Source organism: Scyliorhinus torazame, chromosome 14 (assembly GCF_047496885.1).
Source record: "Scyliorhinus torazame isolate Kashiwa2021f chromosome 14, sScyTor2.1, whole genome shotgun sequence".
Taxonomy (NCBI): domain Eukaryota; kingdom Metazoa; phylum Chordata; class Chondrichthyes; order Carcharhiniformes; family Scyliorhinidae; genus Scyliorhinus; species Scyliorhinus torazame.
In genome coordinates, this window is record NC_092720.1 from 213284744 (window position 1) to 213304612 (window position 19869).

Below are 19869 nucleotides of genomic sequence, written 5' to 3' on the forward strand. Positions count from 1 at the left end.
TCCCACATACATCCTCCATACAGCCTAAACCCACTCCAAATCCCATCATATCTCCCAACCATCCCTCCATTCCCTCATACATCCTCCTTACAGCCTATACCCACTCCATATCCCATTATATCTCCCAAACGCTCCTCCATTCCCTCATACATCCTCCATACAGCCTATACCCACTCCAAACCCCATCATATCTCCCAACCATCCCTCCATTCCCTCATACATCCTCCATACAGCCTAAACCCACTCCATATCCCATCATATCTCCCAACCATCCCTCCATTCCCTCATACATCCTCCATACAGCCTATACCCACTCCAAACCCCATCATATCTCCCAACCATCCCTCCATTCCCTCATACATCCTCCATACAGCCTAAACCCACTCCATATCCCATCATATCTCCCAACCATCCCTCCATTCCCTCATGCATCCTCCATACAGCCTATACCCACTCCAAACCCCATATCTCCCAACCATCCCTCCATTCCCTCATACATCCTCCATACAGCCTATACCCACTCCATATCCCATCATATCTCCCAACCATCCCTCCATTCCCTCATACATCCTCCATACAGCCTAAACCCACTCCAAATCCCATCATATCTCCCAACCATCCCTCCATTCCCTCATACATCCTCCATACAGCCTATACCCACTCCAAACCCCATCATATCTCCCAACCATCCCTCCATTCCCTCATACATCCTCCATACAGCAAATACCCACTCCATATCCCATTATATCTCCCAACCATCCCTCCATTCCCACATACATCCTCCATACAGCCTATACCCACTCCATATCCCATCATATCTCCCAACCATCCCTCCATTCCCTCATACATCCTCCATACAGCCTAAACCCACTCCAATTCCCATCATATCTCCCAACCATCCCTCCATTCCCTCATACATCCTCCATACAGCCTATACCCACTCCATATCCCATTATATCTCCCAAACGCTCCTCCATGCTCACTTCCCCAATATCCACTTTGTACAGAATTTATAAACCATATAATGACACTGGAAAGACTTTGAAATACTAAGGAGATAAAGTAAATACAATCAGCCATTCAAAATCTACTTTAAAACTTGCCCCTCTTAAATGATTATAAAACAGCTATTAATAATCCCATTGAAAAAGCTTCAATCCTTTGAACATCTCCTAATCTTTTCCAAATAAACAAATAGACATTGAAAAAGCATGTCAAAGAAAGATAAACTTCTGACAAGCACCTAATACTCAAAGAAAAAAGGCTAGCACTCCACTTTGCAAATATATAAACATTTCCCAAAGGGCTGAATCTATTCGTGGTTCCTGGACTCAGCCATGAATTCATAATAATAATCTTTATCATCTTTAATATTGTCACAAGTAGGCTTACATTAAAACTGCAATGAAGTTACTGTGAAAATCCCCTAGTCGCCACATTCCGGCGCCTGTTCGGGTACACAGAGGGAGAATTCACAATGTCCAAATTACCTAACAGTACATCTTTCGGGACTTGTGGGAGGAAACCGGAGGAAACCCACGCAGACAGGAGGAGAATTCCTGGCCCATGTACAGAATGAGGTCATTCAGCCCATTGAGCCCATACTGGATCTCTGTAGAACAATTAAGTGTGTCCTCAGTTCGTAGCCCGATAAGTTTGTTTCCTTCAGAAGCCAATCCAATTTCCTTGTGTAATCATTGATCATCTCTGCTCCCACCACAAGCGCAGGTAATGAGTTTCCGAGCTCTTCAACTCATTTGGTAAAGAAGCTCCTCCTCACATCCCCCCTCCTTTTTAAAAAAAATATTTTTATTGAAGTATTTGCAAAGTTTTTATAACAATAACAAACAAAATAATAACAACATAAACATCAACATGGTAAACTAGACATTTCCCACCCAACCCCTTCTGTACATCCCTTAACCATATTGCACCCACCCGCCCCCCCTCCCCCCTACAGTGTGCTGCTTCTGATGACATTTTAATTTTCCCCGAAAGTCGACACGCGGCTGCCACCTCCGAGAGAACCCCAGCATTGACCCCCCTCAAGGCAAACTTTATTTTCTCCAGCTTGAGAAGCCCACCATGTCACTGACCCAAGTCTCCACACTCGGGGGCTTTGAGTCCCTCCACATTAAAAGGATCCGTCTCCGGGCTACCAGGGAGGCAAGGCTGGACCATCGGCCTCTTTCACTCCCCGAACTCCCGGGTCTTCTGACACTCCAAATGCTGGCCCTGACAATCCCAGCCCCTGGTGCCAAACAGTCTGGCTCCCTATTGTTCGAACCCCTCTCCCAACATGAATAAACCATTTAACAACATCGCATTTCCCAGTAAGTAAACAACCTCAAGTAAAAGAAATTAACATAAACCAATGAAGAATCAATTGCTTGAAACAAGACCCAACCTCCCACAGAATAGCACCAACTTCGGGGGCCCCCTCCTCCCTCCACATCAAATCCCTGCAAAAACAAAGCACCCTCAAACCACCACCGCAGCCCAATACTTAACCCAGAACTACATACAATCTTATTTGAACCGATACAAAATTACAAAGATTACAAACCGCCATCACATAACTTCGAGACTTAAGTGTCCTTTAAGATGCTTCCAACTTCTTTTCTTTGATAAATGACCAGACATCGTCCGGTGTCTCAAAGTAAAGATGCCGGTCTTCGTGCGTAACCCACAACCGCGCTGGATACAGCATCCCAAATTTCACCCCCTTCTTCAAGAGGATCGCCTTCACCCGATTAAACTCAGCCCGTCTCTTGGCCAGCTCCGCTTCCAGGTCCTGATAGATGCGCACCTCGCTGTTCTCCCATCTGCTGCTCCGCCCCTTCTTGGTCCACCGCAAGACGGGACCAGTCAAAATCCAGGACTGGAAGGAGGCCTGCCGCGGCGAAGGAGTTGAGGGGTTTTATGGAGCAGATTGGGGGGGGGGGGGGGGGGGGGGGGGGGGGGGGGGGGGGGGTAAGACCGGTGGAGATTCGAGCAGCCGAGGATGAAGGCGTTTTCGTTTTTTTCTCATGTCCATAAAGTTTACTCCCGTATTGATTTTTTTGTTCTGAGCAGGGCACTAATCCCGAAGGTGGCGGGGACGGAATATTCGGCAATTGCAGTCTCTGATCATGCCCCGCATTGGGTGGATTTGCGGTTGAGTGAGGAGAGATTTCGCCTAAAGTCCCCCAACCTGTGTTCACAATTTTTCTTTGTCTCCATGATCTAAGCCTGTCATAATTTTCTGCAAATCAAATCTCCCCTCAGGGAGAACAACCCCAGCACCTCCAATCTAACCTTATAACTAAAATCCCTCACCTCTGGAACCATTCTGCTAAATGGCCTCTGCAGCCTCTCGGGGTCTCTCACATCCTTCCTAAAGTGTGGCGACCAGAACTGACTGCAGTATTCTCGCTGTGACTTACCATAAGAACTTGGTTTCGCGTAACTCCCCTGCTTTTGTACTCAACACTTCTATTCATGGAGCCCAACATTTCATGTTTTGCTGATCACGTTCTCAAATTGTCCTGCTGTATTCAAAGATAAATGCATCTCCATCATAAAGTCCCTCTGTCTCTACACACTCTTTGGAATTGTGTCATTAAGTTTAAATTGCCTCTCCCAATCCATTCTGCCAAAATCAATCACCTCACACTTCTCTGTATTAAATTCCATCTGCTGCCTGTCTGCCCATTTTCCTAGCTTCTACATGTCGTATTGCCATCAATTTGTATCATCTTCACAAATTGGTACTCTCAGAATTTGTTTTTAAATCAGCAAGTTTTGAAACTTTCCTCTGTATCAGCAGTGGTCCGAGCGAGGACTCTCAGGGAACTGTGCTGGATGAATCTCTGGAACAGGCATTCCCCTCCTATTGCTGAGCAAACGCGCCCACCACATGACTACCTGCTGTAAATACAATTCCCCACTGCCCATCATCCTCCCATCTGAAAAATAAACACTGACCAGGACTGCTTTTGTCTGTCCTCAAGTCAATTTATATCCAAGCTGACACTGAGCCTCCTGCTCCTCGAGTCAGAATTTTGTTAACCAGCCTTTAATGCTAATCCATGCTGCCTCTCCTTATTAACTCAAACCTCTCCAAGTGCCTACTGATTTCTTCCCTGATTATTCTTTCTAAAATCTTACCCACTATTTATATTAAACTAGCTGGCCTGTAGTAACTTGCCCTTAAACACATGCATGAATAATATCCAATTCTCTGGCACCTCTCCCATATCTATGGAAGATTGAAAGATTATGCAGAATATTTCAGCGATTTCCATCCCCTTTAGCAAATGTGTCAACCAATCAAAATAACAATTCTAATAAAATGGTGGAGTGAGGAATTTCAGACCAATATGACAATGTACAATCTCAGGGGGGACATTCTTTACTTGTCCATGTTCTTCAGACAGGGCATCTTTTCCTCAGTATTTGTATAAAGAATCATGCAGTTTACAAGATAACCTTTGGCAGAGAAATACTGTTCAGGAAATAGATCCAGGACTATTATCGTGAATAAAGTTGAACAATCATCATTGTATTAAGCTGCAGGGAAAAGTCAAGATACAGGATTGCATGAGCAGTGGGTTACAAAACAAATCACAAAAGATGATCATATCTCCTACAGAATATTAGTGCAAGCTCATTTGGAGCACAGTGCAGTCTGCTAACCTCTGTGAGCAGACTTGGGTGGTTTGATTTTAGTTTAGTTTGACCCTGTCTTGCTATTTTCACACCATATCCACTGTAACAAACTAACAAGGTTAAGCATGCCAATTTAATAGCAACACTGAGCTGATGAAGCCATTCTGAATTAACCAACTGTATTCATCAAATTACTATATTGCGATAGTCACCAATCAGAAACAGGTGACTGAATAAGTAGTGAGCCTTGGTGTTATGGGCCAGGTTTAGAGAACACCAAAGTGTATCAGGAGTTCACCTGACCCACAACGTTTAATAGACTGTGGTTATGGGGAGCACAAGGGTCCACTTTACAGGTGTGATGCAACAGAGATCTAAAGTACTTTTAAAACAAAACCATGTTTATTTATGAATCCAGTTAACACTTGATAAACCCACAGTAAACATCTTAACAACTATCAACACCAATAATCCCCACAGATACAATATAACTTTCTTAACAACATCCATAAGACCAAAAGACCCTTTTTACAGAAAAACAGCAGGTTTAAATTCACTACTGAGAGCAGTTATCACTTTGAAATTCTCAAATGATCTGGAGACAGTGTTTAGATTGCAGAGAGAGATGAATGTACAGCTGCTGGCTTTGCCTGCAGCTATCCAGCTCTGAAAACAAAACTAAAACACACTGTAGCTGCCTGCTCAAGAACAAAAGTGAAAGACAGACAGCCCAGCTCCACCCACACTTTGACATCACTGCAGCTATTTGATAAACACCCATTTCTTAAAGGTACATCCACTACAGGTATTTTATAAACATCCACTTCTTAAAGGAACTCTCACATGACATTGGCGACTTCCGGTGGCAGCTATGGAGTGAGTGGTCTCACATTTGGTGGATCCGGCTCAAGGTGGTATTTTTTGGTCCTTTCCCCGTCTGAGGGGCGAAGTTTGTAGATGGAAAGAGGTGTAGGAATACCTGGTGTGGCTGGTGGATGGATCCACAAACTAGGAGTGGGACAAGAAGAAAAGAGCTGCTGGAACAGGGGAGTCTCTGAGGTGCCCCCCAGGACAGGATGGCGGAAGGCAATGGGGCTGTTCTGCCCACCCAGTGGTCAACGGAGCAGTTAGTGTAATTTCTGAACATTGAGTTCAGCCAGCAGAGGAAGGAGGCCCTGGAAGACCGAGCCAAGGCGGTGGAGCCGATTAAAGCAGGTATCGAGAGAGTGGAGCAGAGGCTGGAATCCCAAGGCCGTGCGATCCAGAAAGAACAAAGAACAAAGAACAAAGAAATGTACAGCACAGGAACAGGCCCTTCGGCCCTCCAAGCCCGTGCCGACCATACTGCCCGACTAAACTACAATCTTCTACACTTCCTGGGTCCGTATCCTTCTATTCCCATCCTATTCATATATTTGTCAAGATGCCCCTTAAATGTCCCTATCGTCCCTGCCTCCACTACCTCCTCCGGTAGTGAGTTCCAGGCACCCACTACCCTCTGCGTAAAAAACTTGCCTCGTACATCTACTCTAAACTTTGCCCCTCTCACCTTAAACCTATGCCCCCTAGTAATTGACCCCTCTACCCTGGGGAAAAGCCTCTGACTATCCACTCTGTCTATGCCCCTCATAATTTTGTATACCTCTATCAGGTCTCCCCTCAACCTCCTTCGTTCCAGTGAGAACAAACCGAGTTTATTCAACCGCTCCTCATAGCTAATGCCCTCCATACCAGGCAACATTCTGGTAAATCTCTTCTGCACCCTCTCTAAAGCCTCCACATCCTTCTGGTAGTGTGGCGACCAGAATTGAACACTATACTCCAAGTGTGGCCTAACTAAGGTTCTATACAGCTGCAACATGACTTGCCAATTCTTATACTCAATGCCCCGGCCAATGAAGGCAAGCATGCCGTATGCCTTCTTGACTACCTTCTCCACCTGTGTAGCCCCTTTCAGTGATCTGTGGACCTGTACTCCTAGATCTCTTTGACTTTCAATACTCTTGAGGGTTCTACCATTCACTGTATATTCCCTACCTGCATTAGCCCTTCCAAAATGCATTACCTCACATTTGTCCAGGTTAAACTCCATCTGCCATCTCTCCGCCCAAGTCTCCAGACAATCTAAATCCTGCTGTATCCTCAGACAGTCCTCATCGCTATCCGCAATTCCACCAACCTTTGTGTCGTCTGCAAACTTACTAATCAGACCAGTTACATTTTCCTCCAAATCATTTATATATACTACAAAGAGCAAAGGTCCCAGCACTGATCCCTGTGGAACACCACTGGTCACAGCCCTCCAATTAGAAAAGCATCCCTCCATTGCTACCCTCTGCCTTCTATGGCCTAGCCAGTTCTGTATCCACCTTGCCAGTTCACCCCTGATCCCGTGTGACTTCACCTTTTGTACTAGTCTACCATGAGGGACCTTGTCAAAGGCCTTACTGAAGTCCATATAGACAACATCTACTGCCCTACCTGCATCAATCATCTTAGTGACCTCCTCGAAAAACTCTATCAAGTTAGTGAGACACGACCTCCCCTTCACAAAACCGTGCTGCCTCTCACTAATACGTCCATTTGCTTCCAAATGGGAGTAGATCCTGTCTCGAAGAATTCTCTCCAGTAATTTCCCTACCACTGAAGTAAGGCTCACCGGCCTGTAGTTCCCGGGATTATCCCTGCCACCCTTCTTAAACAGAGGAACAACATTGGCTATTCTCCAGTCCTCCGGGACATCCCCTGAAGACAGCGAGGATCCAAAGATTTCTGTCAAGGCCTCAGCAATTTCCTCTCCAGCCTCCTTCAGTATTCTGGGGTAGATCCCATCCGGCCCTGGGGACTTATCTACCTTAATATTTTTTAAGACACCCAACACCTCGTCTTTTTGGATCACAATGTGACCCAGGCTATCTACACCCCCTTCTCCAGACTCAACATCTACCAATTCCTTCTCTTTGGTGAATACTGATGCAAAGTATTCATTTAGTACCTCGCCCATTTCCTCTGGCTCCACACATAGATTCCCTTGCCTATCCTTCAGTGGGCCAACCCTTTCCCTGGCTACCCTCTTACTTTTTATGTAAGTGTAAAAAGCCTTGGGATTTTCCTTAACCCTATTTGCCAATGCCTTTTCATGACCCCTTCTAGCCCTCCTGACTCCTTGCTTAAGTTCCTTCCTACTTTCCTTATATGCCACACAGGCTTCGTCTGTTCCCAGCCTTTTAGCCCTGACAAATGCCTCCTTTTTCTTTTTGACGAGGCCTACAATATCACTCGTCATCCAAGGTTCCCGAAAATTGCCGTATTTATCTTTCTTCCTCACAGGAACATGCCTGTCCTGTATTCCTTTCAACTGACACTTGAAAGCCTCCCACATGTCAGATGTTGATTTGCCCTCAAACATCCGCCCCCAATCTATGTTCTTCAGTTCCCGCCTAATATTGTTATAATTAGCCTTCCCCCAATTTAGCACATTCATCCTCGGACCACTCTTATCCTTGTCCACCAGTACTTTAAAACTTACTGAATTGTGGTCACTGTTACCGAAATGCTCCCCTACTGAAACATCTACCACCTGGCCGGGCTCATTCCCCAATACCAGGTCCAGTACCGCCCCTTCCCTAGTTGGACTGTTTACATATTGTTTTAAGAAGCCCTCCTGGATGCTCCTTACAAACTCTGCCCCGTCTAAGCCCCTGGCACTAAGTGAGTCCCAGTCAATATTGGGGAAGTTGAAGTCTCCCATCACCACAACCCTGTTGTTTTTACTCTTTTCCAAAATCTGTCTACCTATCTGCTCCTCTATCTCCCGCTGGCTGTTGGGAGGCCTGTAGTATACCCCCAACATTGTGACTGCACCCTTCTTATTCCTGATCTCTACCCATATAGCCTCACTGCCCTCTGAGGTGTCCTCTCGCTGTATAGCTGTGATACTCTCCTGAACAAGTAGCGCAACTCCGCCTCCCCTTTTACATCCCCCTCTATCCCGCCTGAAACATCTAAATCCTGGAACGTTTAGCTGCCAATCCTGCCCTTCCCTCAACCAGGTCTCTGTAATGGCAACAACATCATAGTTCCAAGTAGTAATCCAAGCTCTAAGTTCATCTGCCTTACCCGTAATGCTCCTTGCATTAAAACATATGCACTTCAGGCCACCAGACCCGCTGTGTTCAGCAACTTCTCCCCGTCTGCGCTGCCTCAGAGCCACACTGTCCCTATTCCCTAGTTCTCCCTCAATGCTCTCACCTTCTGACCTATTGCTCCCGTGCCCACCCCCCTGCCATACTAGTTTAAACCCTCCCGTGTGACACTAGCAAACCTCGCGGAGGTAGAAAGTGGAGGAGAATGTGGAGGAGCAGCTGGTCTTGATGGTGGCCGACGTTGGGGTGATGCGGGAAACCTAGAAGAGGCTGAAGGAAAAGGTGGCGGATCTGGAGAACTGCTCCATAAGGCACAATGTGAGGATCGTGGGGTTGCCCGAAGTGCATGGCGGGTGCTGGTGAATAAGCGGGTCGCGTTCCAGGTGTGGGGCATTGTGGCAGATCCAGGGGGCGGTTCATGATGGTGAGTCGGAAGCTTGAGGGGATGACGGTGGTCCTGGTAAACGTTGATGTTCAAAATTGGGATGAATTAGATTTCATGTGGCGGGTGCTGGGGAAGATTCCTGACTTGGACTCTCACCAGTTGATCATGAGGGGGATTTTAATACGGTTATAGAGCCAAGCTTGGTCCGGTCAAGCCCGAGGTCGGGATAGGTGATGGAAGTGGCGAAGGAAATGAAGAGGTTTATGGAGCACATGGAGTGGTGGAGGCAGAGGGATCATACACGAGGCAATCTGGGTAGAGCTCAGAAACAGGAAGGGGGCAATCACAATGTTGGCGGTTTATTATAGGCCCCCCAACTGCCAGCGAGAGACAGAGGAGCAGATAGGGAGAGAGATTTTGGATAGGTGCAAAAGTAACAGGGTTGTTGTGATGGGGATTTTAACTTCCCCGATATTGACTGGGACTCACATAGTGCTCGGGGCTTGGATGGGGCAGAGTTTGTAAGGTGCATCCAGGAAGGCTTCTTGATGCAACATGTAGAAACTCCAACAAGAGAACGGGCAGTACTGGATCTGGTGTTGGGGAATGAGCCTGGACAGGTGGTTGAGGTTTCAGTAGGGGAACATTTTGGGAGTAATGACCATAATTCTGTAAGTTTTAGGGTACTTTTGGACAGTCGTTAAGGTGCTAAACTGGAGGAAGGCAAATTACGATAACATTAGACAGGAATTGAAGAATTTGGATTGGGTGCGGCTGTTGGAGGTAAATCAACATCAGACATGTGGGAGTCTTTCAAGCGACAGTTGATTAGGATTCAGGAAAGTCACATTCCTGAGAGAACGAAGGATAAGTATGAGAATTTTAGGGAGCCTTGGATAACGAGGGATATTGTCAACCTCGTCAGAAAGAAAAAGAAGGCTTTGTATGGTCTAGAAATGTGGGGACAGTCAAAACCCTTGAGTATAAAGAAAGTAGGAAGGTACTTAAGTGGGAAATTTGGAGGGCTAGGAAGGGTCATGAAAAGTCTTTGGCGAGTAGGATTAAGGTGAATCCCAAAACTTTTTATTCATATGTAAAAAGCAAGAGGGTGGCCAGGGCAAGGATTGGACCATTTAAGGACAGTGGGGGAAAGCTATGTGTTGAGCCAGAGGAAATAGGCGAAGTACTGAATGGATACTTTGCATCCGTGTTCACCAAAGAAAAGGACTTTGTGGAAGATGATTCTTGGGTAGGGTGTGTGGATAGTCTGGGACATGTTGACATCAAAAAGGAGGAGGCATTGGGTCTTTTAAAAGATATTAAGCTAGATAAATCTCCTGGGCCGGATGGGATTTACCCCAGAATACTGAGTGAAGCAAGGGAGGAGATTGCTGGGGCCTTGACTGACATCTTTGTATCCTCATTGGCTACATGTGAGATTCCAGAGGACTGGGGAATAGCTAATGTGGTGCCGCTGTTTAAGAAAGGTAGCAGGGACAATCCAGGATCTGTAGGCTGGTGAGCCTCACGTCGGTAGTAGGTAAATTATTGGTGAGAATTCTCAGGGACAGGATTTATATCCATTTGGAAACAAATGGACTCGTCAGCGATAGACAGCATGAGAGACACTTGTAGTTTAAAATTTTTCACTGTAAGTATGTGGAAGTCAAAGTCTCTGGGCTGGATTCTCCACAGCCCTGCGCCGAAACCGCGTTCGGCGTGGGGATGGTGGATACATTTTCACGCCGAAATCGGGCCCGGCGCCGGTCCGGCGATTTTCCGGAACCCGAAAATCGCCGTGTTCCTGGAGTACGCCGCGCGGCTGGGGGTCCATTGTCAGTGGCCCGCCCAGCGATCCTCCGCTCCCGCCCGGCCGAGTTCCCGACGGCGTGGAACTAACCTGCTATTGCCGGTCGGGATGCTGGTATGGCGGCTGCGAACACAGTCTGCGGCCGCCCTGGTGGGGGGGCTGGGGGATCGGACACCGGGGCGGGGGGGGGGCCTTACAGGCACCCGGGGGTTAGATACGCGCGGTTAGGTGATCGAGCACGCCGACGATCGGGGGGGGGGGTCTCAGTTTTGCGTCTGACTCCACGATCGGAGTCCGCCATGGAGCTCAGCGCGGCCCCTGGAGGCCGCTGCCGTGCACATGTGCGGACTCCAAACCGGTAGTGCGGGGCCCGTACCCGCAGCTAAAGTTGTGAGATTTACTCCGGGTCGCTGCTAGGCCCTTGTAGGGCATTGAATCAGCTGATCTTTTTTACAGGAACCTCTGGAGTAAAACACCAGCGTTTTTACGCCAGCCTGGGGACATAGTCCCATTTTGGGAGAATCCAGCTCTCTGTGTCTGTGAAAAGAGCGTACAGTCCAGATAGGTGTCCGAGCAATGGCATCTGGAAACTGATAAACTTCGAAAGTGGATCTCAAACTTAGAAGAACTGGACTTTAGAAACATTAATTGAAAATATGAATATTGAATGGTCCAGGAGCAGAGAGAGAGAGAGAAAGTGAAACAGTATTATAGTATTACTACCTCAGATAATGAAAGCTGGTGGCGTATCTAACTGGGAACCAACTAAATTAACTTAGCAACAGCAAGGTCCAATTATTAAATTAACAACACGCTCAACTTGGATGCAAGGTGATGGTCACTGAGGGGTTAAAAGGAGACGTTCCACGGGTTTCTTCCTAGCCAAGTACTGAGGACTCCCAAGGCACAATTCCAAGAGAATTACTGTCAAACAAGGAGTTCTGAGAGGGTTGTTTCTACGGACTGATCATAATAGATTCATAGTATTTACAGTGCAGAAGGAGGCCATTCGGCCCACATCTCCATCCTATTCCCGTAACCCAGTAACCCCACCTAACCTTTTTGGACACTAAGAGCAATTTATCATGGCCAATCCACCTAACCTGCACATCTTTGGACCGTGGGAGGAAACGAGAGAACCCGGAGGAAACCCACGCAGACACGGGGAGAACGTGCAGACTCCACATAGACAGATCCGAGCCGGGAATCGAACCTGGGACCCTGGAGCTGTGAAGCAACAGTGCTAACCACTGTGCTACTGTACAACCCACATCCTTATGAAGTTGTACAAAGTATGCCTTTATTCCTTTGATAAACTTCTTTAAAATGTACTATCCAGAGAGCCCTGCTTTTGCCTTAATTGGTTAAGTCTTGTCCAAACCAAAGTTATTAAATGGCAAAAACCCCCAGAAAATATTAGACAATCTCAGCAGGTCTGACAGCATCTGTGGAGAGAGAAGGGAGCTAACGTTTTGAGTCTGGATGACTCTTTGTCAAAGCTCAAAGCTTTGACAAAGAGTCATTCAGACTGGAAACGTTAGCTCTATTCTCTCTCCACAGTTATTGCCAGACCCGCTGAGATTGTCCAGCATTTTCTGTTTTTGTTTCAGATTCCACCACCATTATTCAATGGCAAGTTGGGGTGACGGAAACCAATTAAGTTACTGATAACAAGATCAGATATCGGGGATAAAATCACCACCTCATTGTAAGAAGGTATCAGAAAGTGATACTGAGGAAAGATTGAAGAAGTTGGAGTTGAAGTGAAGCAATTTAATCTTTTTGGAACTAAAAAAGGAAATTGATGAAACTCATCCATGCATCTTTCCCATGACAAGGTCTAGTAATCTCGTGGCTTGGACAAATAATCCAGAGAATGGGATTCAAATCTTAGTGATTTGGAGAATTTGAATTTGGTTTTGTAAAAATGTGGTAATAGAAAGCTGGTTTCAGCTCTGGAACACCATCCCTCCAACTCTCCACCTTGCTTTCCGCCTTAAGAAACTCCTTAAAAATGACGATTTTGATCAAGCTTCAGATCACCTGTTCCAAAAACCCCCTATTGTGACTTGGTGTCATTCTTTGTTTTATAATGTTCCTCTGTAGCACCTTAGGATGTTATATACCTTAAAGGTGCTGATAAATATTATTACACCAGAAGTAGGAGCAACGATAGGCCAGTCACCCCACTGAGCTGCTCCGCTATTCGACAAGATAAAGGTTGATCTGATTGTGGTCTCAACTCCAGTTTCCCGTCTGAACCCTCTCCACATCAGCCCCCCCCCCCCCCCGCCCGCCCCTGCCCACCTCAATAACGTAGAACATAGAACGTACAGTGCAGAACATAGAACGATACAGCGCAGTACAGGCCCTTCGGCCCACGATGTTGCACCGAAACAAAAGCCATCTAACCTACACTATGCCATTATCATCCATATGTTTATCCAATAAACTTTTAAATGCCCTCAATGTTGGCGAGTTCACTACTGTAGCAGGTAGGGCATTCCACGGCCTCACTACTCTTTGCGTAAAGAACCTACCTCTGACCTCTGTCCTATATCGATTACCCCTCAGTTTAAAGTTATGTCCCCTCGTGCTAGCCATTTCCATCCGCGGGAGAAGGCTCTCACTGTCCACCCTATCCAACCCCCTGATCATTTTGTATGCCTCTATTAAGTCTCCTCTGAACCTTCTTCTCGCCAACGAAAACAACCTCAAGTCCATCAGCCTTTCCTCATAAGATTTTCCCTCCATACCAGGCAACGTCCTGATAAATCTCCTCTGCACCCGCTCCAAAGCCTCCACGTCCTTCCTATAATGCGGTGACCAGAATTGTACGCAATACTCCAAATGCAGCCGTACCAGAGTTCTGTACAGCTGCAACATTACCTCCCGACTCCGGAACTCAATCCCTCTACCAATAAAGGCCAACACTCCATAGGCCTTCTTCACAACCCTATCAACCTGGGTGGCAACTTTCAGGGATCTATGTACATGGACACCTAGATCCCTCTGCTCATCCACACTTTCAAGAACTTTACCATTAGCCAAATATTCCGCATTCCTGTTATTCCTTCCAAAGTGAATCACCTCACACTTCTCTACATTAAACTCAATTTGCCACCTCTCAGCCCAGCTCTGCAGCTTATCTATATCCCTCTGTAACCTGCTACATCCTTCCACACTATCGACAACACCACCGACTGTAGTATCGTCTGCAAATTTACTCACCCACCCTTCTGCGCCTTCCTCTAGGTCATTGATAAAAATGACAAACAGCAACGGCCCCAGAACAGATCCTTGTGGTACTCCACTTGTCACTGTACTCCATTCTGAACATTTCCCATCAACCACCACCCTCTGTCTTCTTTCAGCTAGCCAATTTCTGATCCACATCTCTAAATCACCCTCAATCCCCAGCCTCCGTATTTTCTGCAATAGCCTACCGTGGGGAACCTTATCAAACGCTTTGCTGAAATCCATATACACCACATCAACTACTCTACCCTCATCTACCTGTTCAGTCACCTTCTCAAAGAACTCAATAAGGTTTGTGAGGCATGACCTACCCTTCACAAAGCCATGCTGACTATCCCTGATCATATTATTCCCATCTAGATGATTATAAATCTTGCCTCTTATAATCCCCTCTAAGACTTTACCCACTACAGACGTGAGGCTCACCGGTCTATAGTTGCCGGGGTTGTCTCTGCTCCCCTTTTTGAACCAAGGGACCACATTTGCTGTCCTCCAATCCTCTGGCACTATTCCTGTAGCCAATGATGACATAAAAATCAAAGCCAAAAGGTCCAGCAATCTCTTCCCTGGCCTCCCAGAGAATCCTAGGATAAATCCCATCAGGTCCTCGGGACTTATCTGGGGCTCAGCATTCTCCTCCACAACATTATCTTTTTCCTGAGGGAATACTGACGAAAAATATTCATTTAGTATCTCGCCTATCTCTTCAGACTCCACACACAACTTCCCATCCCTGTCCTTGACTGGTCCTACTCTTTCCCTAGTCATTCGCTTATTCCTGACATACCTATAGAAAGCTTTTGGGTTTTCCTTGATCCTTCCTGCCAAATACTTCTCATGTCCCCTCCTTGCTCGTCTTAGCTTTCTCTTTAGATCCTTCCTCGCTACCTTGTAACTATCCATCGCCCCAACTGAAACTTCACACCTCATATTCACATAGGCCTCCTTCTTCCTCTTAACAAGAGATTCCACTTCCTTGGTAAACCACGGTTCCCTCGCTCGACGCCTTCCTCCCTGCCTGACCGGTACATACTTATCAAGAACACGCAGTAGCTGATCCTTGAACAAGCCCCACTTATCCAGTGTGCCCAACACTTGCAGCCTACTTCTCCACCTTATCCCCCCCAAGTCACGTCTAATGGCATCATAATTGCCCTTCCCCCAGCCATAACTCTTGCCCTGCGGTGTGTACTTATCCCTTTCCATCATTAACGTAAACGTCACCGAATTGTGGTCACTGTCCCCAAAGTGCTCTCCTACCTCCAAATCCAACACCTGGCCTGGTTCACTACCCAAAACCAAATCCAACGTGGCCTCGCCTCTTGTTGGCCTGTCAACATTTTGTTTCAGGAAACCCTCCTGCACACACTGTACAAACACCCCCCGTACACACACTGTACAAAAAACGACCCATCTATTGTACTCGATCAAAGGAAGCCATTTGGCCCATCAAGTCTGCACCGACCCACTTAAGCCCTCACTTCCACCCTATCCCCGTAACCCAATAACCCCTCCTAACCTTTTTGGTCACCAAGCGCAATTTATCATGGCCAATCCACCTAACCTGCACGTCTTTGGACTGTGGGAGGAAACCGGAGCACCGGAGGAAACCCACACAGACAGGGGGAGAACGTGCAGACTCCGCACAGACAGTGACCCAAGCCAGAATCGAACCTGGGACCCTGGAGCTGTGAAGCCACAGTGCTAACCACTGTGCTACGTGCTGCCTGGTGACTCTAGACTTCTTTATTTTTTAAATAAGTATTTTTCTTCAAATTTTAACATTTTGTACACTTAAAACACGTAACATTACAAAACAAAATAAAGCCAATACCAATCCCTGAACCCGCCCCACCCCATACCCCAACCAACCTCCCCACTTTGCCCCCCACTCGCCCCCACAGCAGTTGACGGTAACCAGCCGTCATAACGGTAACAAAATCAAGCCCCTCACTTATCCCTCTTAAAACAAGTGGGGGAGTGGAGAGGTTCGGTGGGGGAGGGTGGGGGGGGGAGAAAAAGAGGTTCGATGGGGGGGGGAAGTGGAGAGGTTCAGTGGGGGGGGGGGGGAAGAGTTCGGGGGGGAGGGGGGAGGAGAAGAGGTTCGGGAGGGGGGGAAAGGAGAGGTTCGGGGGGGTGTTCGGGGGGGGGGGTGTTCGGGGGGGGGGTGTTCGGGGGGGGTGTTCGGGGGGGGGTGTTCGGGGGGGGTGTTCGGGGGGGGTGTGTTCGGGGGGGGGGGTGTTCGGGGGGGGGGGTGTTCGGGGGGGGGTGTTCGGGGAGGGGTGTTCGGGGGGGGTGTTCGGGGGGGGTGTTCGGGGGGGGGTGTGTTCGGGTGGGGTGTTCGGGTTTTTTTTTTGGGGGGGTGGGGTGTTCGGGGGGGGTGGGGTGTTCGGGGGGGGGTGTTCGGGGGGGGGGGGTGGGGTGTTCGGGGGGGGGTGGGGTGTTCGGGGGGGTGGGGTGTTCGGGGGGGTGGGGTGTTCGGGGGGGTGGGGTGTTCGGGGGGGTGGGGTGTTCGGGGGGGTGGGGTGTTCGGGGGGGTGGGGTGTTCGGGGGGGTGGGGTGTTCGGGGGGGTGGGGTGTTCGGGGGGGTGGGGTGTTCGGGGGGGTGGGGTGTTCGGGGGGGGTGGGGTGTTCGGGGGGGGTGGGGTGTTCGGGGGGGGTGGGGTGTTCGGGGGGGGTGGGGAGTTCGGGGGGGGTGGGGTGTTCGGGGGGGGTGGGGTGTTCGGGGGGGGGGTGTTCGGGGGGGGGTGGGGTGTTCGGGGGGGGTGGGGTGTTCGGGGGGGGTGGGGTGTTCGGGGGGGTGGGGTGTTCGGGGGGGTGGGGTGTTCGGGGGGGTGGGGTGTTCGGGGGGGTGGGGTGTTCGGGGGGGTGGGGTGTTCGGGGGGGTGGGGTGTTCGGGGGGGTGGGGTGTTCGGGGGGGTGGGGTGTTCGGGGGGGTGGGGTGTTCGGGGGGGTGGGGTGTTCGGGGGGGTGGGGTGTTCGGGGGGGTGGGGTGTTCGGGGGGGTGGGGTGTTCGGGGGGGTGGGGTGTTCGGGGGGGTGGGGTGTTCGGGGGGGTGGGGTGTTCGGGGGGGTGGGGTGTTCGGGGGGGTGGGGTGTTCGGGGGGGTGGGGTGTTCGGGGGGGTGGGGTGTTCGGGGGGGTGGGGTGTTCGGGGGGGTGGGGTGTTCGGGGGGGTGGGGTGTTCGGGGGGGTGGGGTGTTCGGGGGGGTGGGGTGTTCGGGGGGGGTGGGGTGTTCGGGGGGGTGGGGTGTTCGGGGGGGTGGGGTGTTCGGGGGGGTGGGGTGTTCGGGGGGGTGGGGTGTTCGGGGGGGTGGGGTGTTCGGGGGGGTGGGGTGTTCGGGGGGGTGGGGTGTTCGGGGGGGTGGGGTGTTCGGGGGGGTGGGGTGTTCGGGGGTGGTGGGGTGTTCGGGGGGGGTGGGGTGTTCGGGGGGGGTGGGGTGTTCGGGGGGGGTGGGGTGTTCGGGGGGGGTGGGGTGTTCGGGGGGGTGGGGTGTTCGGGGGGGGGTGTTCGGGGGGGGGGGTGTTCGGGGGGGGGGGGTGTTCGGGGGGGGGGGGTGTTCGGGGGGGGGGTGTGTTCGGGGGGGGTGGGGTGTTCGGGGGGGTGGGGTGTTCGGGGGGGTGGGGTGTTCGGGGGGGTGGGGTGTTCGGGGGGGTGGGGTGTTCGGGGGGGTGGGGTGTTCGGGGGGGTGGGGTGTTCGGGGGGGTGGGGTGTTCGGGGGGGTGGGGTGTTCGGGGGGGGTGGGGTGTTCGGGGGGCTGGGGTGTTCGGGGGGGTGGGGTGTTCGGGGGGGTGGGGTGTTCGGGGGGGTGGGGTGTTCGGGGGGGTGGGGTGTTCGGGGGGGTGGGGTGTTCGGGGGGGTGGGGTGTTCGGGGGGGTGGGGTGTTCGGGGGGGTGGGGTGTTCGGGGGGGTGGGGTGTTCGGGGGGGTGGGGTGTTCGGGGGGGTGGGGTGTTCGGGGGGGTGGGGTGTTCGGGGGGGTGGGGTGTTCGGGGGGGTGGGGTGTTCGGGGGGGTGGGGTGTTCGGGGGGGTGGGGTGTTCGGGGGGGTGGGGTGTTCGGGGGGGGTGGGGTGTTCGGGGGGGGTGGGGTGTTCGGGGGGGGTGTTCGGGCGGGGTGTTCGGGGGGGGGTGTTCGGGGGGGGGGGGTGTTCGGGGGGGGGTGTTCGGGGGGGGGGGTGTTCGGGGGGGGGGGTGTTGAGGGGGGGGTGTTGAGGGGGGGGGTGTTGAGGGGGGGGGGTGTTGAGGGGGGGGGTGTTGAGGGGGGGGGTGTTGAGGGGGGGGGTGTTGAGGGGGGGGGTGTTGAGGGGGGGGTGTTGAGGGGGGGGTGTTGAGGGGGGGGTGTTGAGGGGGAGGTTCAGGGGGCGGGTTCAGGGGGCGGGTTCAGGGGGCGGGTTCAGGGGGTGAAGGGTGGGTTCAGGGGGTGGTTCAGGGGGTGAAGGGGGGTGGTTCAGGGGGTGAAGGGGGGTGGTTCAGGGGGTGAAGGGGGGGGGCTTCAGGGGGTGAAGGGGGGGCTTCAGGGGGTGAAGGGGGGGTGCAGCAGCTGAAGTCACCGCTCTCAGTGGTGAAACATCGAATGGAATCGGAGGTTTTAGCACAAGAGAAACTCTGAAATTAAAGATTTGTTTCCAGAAAGGAGGCGCCACAACTACCGACAGGGTTGGGTTATTAGAAATATAAATGTGTCAAGTTTAATGGAATGACCGTCACAAGACTCTGTTCCTCCTTTTCATCTCCGTCTCTCTCTCTGGTCGCGGGTTTGACTCTGACGGTTTCAGGTTGGAAATCTCCTCTGGCTCCCGCTCCCTTCTCCTGAGAGGAGCCACTTCCTCTCTCCAGCACTGCACAGTTTGGAAAGTTTCTCCCTGGACAACCTGCAGCCGCTCCCACTTCAATTCCTTCCGTTTGATCGGCACCTTTCAGCCTGAATAAAAAACACCCAATCCCACAGGAAATAAACCCTCCCCAAAATAAAGATTTGGGACTCACCTCGGACTTTCCCACAACCTGATCCAAGACTTTCCGCCTTTTCCCAACAGATCTGTGAAGAGGAAAAATGTTCCCGACAACAGCTCGTCCCGCCCTGGAAACTTTCACTTTCGCTTTTCACTGACTTCCTGAATTGAGGGATGGGTCCTGGTTTGGACCCAGTCTGTAATCGCACATCAATCACTATTTCATAATAATCCCCGGACAATTCACTCTGTGTCGCCTCAAAACAAGGATTTCATTCGCAAAGTGAAGGTTGTTGAATATATTTCACGGCGGCACCATCATTATTTTCGGGGCTATTTGAATTCCACACTTTGCACTGAGATCTGGATTGGGTAAGAGGCTGAGAAGCAGGTGTGCAGAATTCCAGAACATTCTCCCTCAATCACTGACCCTGCCTCACAATCTCACAACAACCATTCTTGCTGGCAGCACTGGCGGGAAAACTCGGATCAGTCAATTCCGGTTAACGTGTCAAGTCCAACATGCCGCTTTTCCCGAATTGCACAGAGCTGGACTTCAAATGTTAACTCAGACTCACAGATTTGTTATGGGGCAGAAGGAGGCCATTTGACCCATCATGCCTGCACCAGCTCTCCAAACAGGCATTGGCACACAGTGCCATTCCCCTGCC

General features: G+C 50.5%; 1 protein-coding gene across 2 annotated transcripts in view; it reads right to left on the bottom strand.

The window, feature by feature from the left end:
• LOC140390473 (butyrophilin subfamily 1 member A1-like) overlaps positions 1 to 19869 on the bottom strand; it is a 391546-nt gene extending 371677 nt beyond the window's left edge. Inside the window, exons 1-2 of one of the 2 annotated variants that reach the window (XM_072475628.1) lie at positions 19233 to 19869; positions 4471 to 4551 (exon numbers count right to left, since the gene is read on the bottom strand). The gene's annotated coding sequence lies outside the window, so the exon portion shown is untranslated. The remainder of the gene's footprint in view (positions 1 to 4470; positions 4552 to 19232) is intronic. The other variant, XM_072475627.1, reaches the window with a different exon arrangement.